Raw genomic sequence first — 3,126 nt, 5'->3', positions numbered from 1 at the left:
TATGTCCGCCATATTTCTCTGCTAATCCGTCATATTAGTTGGAATTTCTATTGTTATATGTATCGGGGTTCGCATGGTATATAAGGGGACGAGCTTTGCTACGTTTCACTTCACATCAGTGTCTTCGATTTACCTGTGCGGGTAGCTTCGACAGGTAACACGTACATCTCCCGATACTAATTTATAGGACATCAAGAAGAAATGAAATCACGTTTTGGAACACCATGCAGTGCTCAATATTATAATAAACATATCGTACAGTAGTAAATCATCCTAAATATATATATTTGGATAAATATATATAGAATGTCTTTTCTTTACGTGAACGTGCGTACATTTGCAGTAAATATGTCAAAACTATACAAAAATGCGGAGAAATATTTCATATTTTATCTATTGATAAAATGGAATAAGCAAAGAGTATACAATCTATACCATTCACAATTACTTCAAGTAAAAGGCAAAGACATAAATACTACTGTACTTATAAAAATGGCATGTATGCTCGCCATGAAAACGCATCGAATGCGGACGACTATTTACCTGGGCCTATTCGTAATATCTGTGAAGGACCGCAGATGTACGTGTACATTTGTCGAAAATACTCTAAGTAGTAGTAAAACTCCCTTTATTTGCATAATCCATGAAACAAAACGATAAACTCCATTTGCATTCCAACAGTAAACAACATTGTCCATTGTACAGACTGCGACACACTTAGCCCGTGCCGATCAGCTATCTTCAATCAGGGGAAGTATCAGAGTATAATATTTACCCTGTATTGTGCATGAATCCTTATACCATATGATTTACTGGTCAGAGTATTGCAGATTTATAAATCAGGAAATCATTTAGGTACATAAATTTGCATATACAACACTGTACGAGTGTATGGGATGAGAGAGAGAGGGGAGAGAGAGAGAGATAACAACGAGAGAGATAACGACGAGAGAGAGAGAGAGAGAGAACCGATGATCTTGTAATAATCGTGCTCTTATTAAGACAAATGATATCGTTAATTCAATAAAAAGAGAACAGTACTAGTAACTCAATATTGCTCTCATTAATTGATAATACAGATTTATTTGATTCATTTAAAGCACGTATTAATTAAAAATTAAACATATTTTTAAATAATGTTATTTTCAATTGCTTCATTTTATGCTAATTTGGCGCTCAATAGATCTTATATATCTATGCCATTTTGCGTTATTACATTCTGCGTATTATGCGTCGTTATCAAACATCAAGGGGAGAGGACAAGAGTGTCTGTCACCCACCTTTAATAACAATATCCATTTTTCTGATCGCTTTTTGTCCGTCGTCTGTCTGTCAAATTTATCACATTTTCGACTTCTTCTCCAGAACCACTGGGCCAATTTCAACCAAACATGGCCAAAAGCATCCTTGGGTGAAGGGCTTTCAAGTTTGTTCAAATGAAGGGCCATGTCTCTTTCAAAGGGGAGATAATCACAAAAATGCAAAAATAGGGTGGGGTCATTTAAAAATCTTTTTCTCAAGAACCACTGGGCCAGAAGAGCTGACATTTACCTGAAAGCTTCCTGACATATTGCAGATTCAAGTTTATTCAAATCATGGCCCCGGTGGTAGGATGGGGCCACAAGGGGAATCAAAGTTTTACATACAAATATATAGGGAAAAACTTTAAAAATCTTCTTCTCAAGAACCACTAAGCCAGAAAAGCTGAGATTTACATGAAAGCTTCCTGACATAATGCAGATTCAAGTTTGTTCAAATCATGGGCCCCTGGGGTTGGATGGGGCCACAATAGGGGATTAAAGTTTTACATACAAATATATAGGAAAAATCTTTAAAAATCTTCTTCTCAAGAACCACTGAGTCAGAAAAGTTGATTTTTACATGAAAACTTTCTGACATAGTGCAGATTCAAGTTTGTTCAAATCATGGCCCCCGGGGGTAGGATGGGGCCACAAGTGGGGGAGGGGTCAAAGTTTTACATACAAATATAGGAAAAAGCTTTAAAAATCTTCTTCTCAAGAACCATTGGGCCAAAGAAGTTGACATTTACATGAAAGCTTTCTGACATAGTGTAGATTCAAGTTTGCAAAGGGTAGTTTGGGCCATAATAGGGACTAAGGTTTTACATGCAAATATATATTGAAAGTCTTCAGATATGGGCCAAGGTGACTCAGGTGAGCGATGTGGCCCATGGGCCTCTTGTTGTTAGTTTGTAATGCAAATAAAAGATAGATTGAGTGACAACCCCTCCCCCACTTACCCCAGCTTGAAAGTTCTGATATAATAGTAGAAGACACACACCACCACCAATTAAGAAAATGAAGATATGAGGCACTCATACAATGTAGTAGAGGACTCTAACCACCTCATCCGACCCCCAACGATTGAAGAAAATGAAGTGTAGGGGGAAATTATTGAGGTAGTCAAAGTGAAAGACTCTTTAGCCCTTCACCCCACATTAGGACTTTGAACATCGGACAAAACATCTTGGTTTGTTTGGGTGTTTTGTTTTATTTTATTGCTGTTTTCGTTCATCTTTTTTAATTATTATTTTGAATGGCAAGAAATTTTGAAGAATCCAATTTTCCATTTTCCCCCTGTTGTACAACATTTTCTTTTTTCATTATCAGTATCAATATCTATATGATCACGAAAAAACATTATATACAATGTAATTTATATCCGGATTCATTTATACCGAGTTAGATATCAATAAAAACAAAGCTGCATAGTTTGGGAGAGGGGTTTCTAATGAGTCTGATGACATTAAAAGAAGGAACCCAACATTTGCATTCAAACTAGATATACTTCAACATGAATTCATTTCTGCTCTGACTGAAAGCATGATTCTAAATTCGGGAACGAATCTTGCATACAAAATAATTAATAGGGGAACACATAAATTCGAGCTCCTTTGGAATTTAATGAAATGTAGACATGCACCTTTCTTTCAACACGAATTGATATGTTGTTTCAGGCACGAAAACAGGGGGTTGGGGTGGGCTGGAAGGCTGGTCTGCTTTCCCCACTTTTTTGACAATTTACTTTTTTCCCGTTATTCTAACATACAAAGTCAGTATTTTCTACATGTACAGTTCAAACTAATATTTTTTTTTTTAATTTGTA

Source organism: Ostrea edulis, chromosome 5, assembly GCF_947568905.1.
Source record: "Ostrea edulis chromosome 5, xbOstEdul1.1, whole genome shotgun sequence".
Lineage (NCBI taxonomy): Eukaryota > Metazoa > Mollusca > Bivalvia > Ostreida > Ostreidae > Ostrea > Ostrea edulis.
This window is presented reverse-complemented; position numbering follows the sequence as displayed.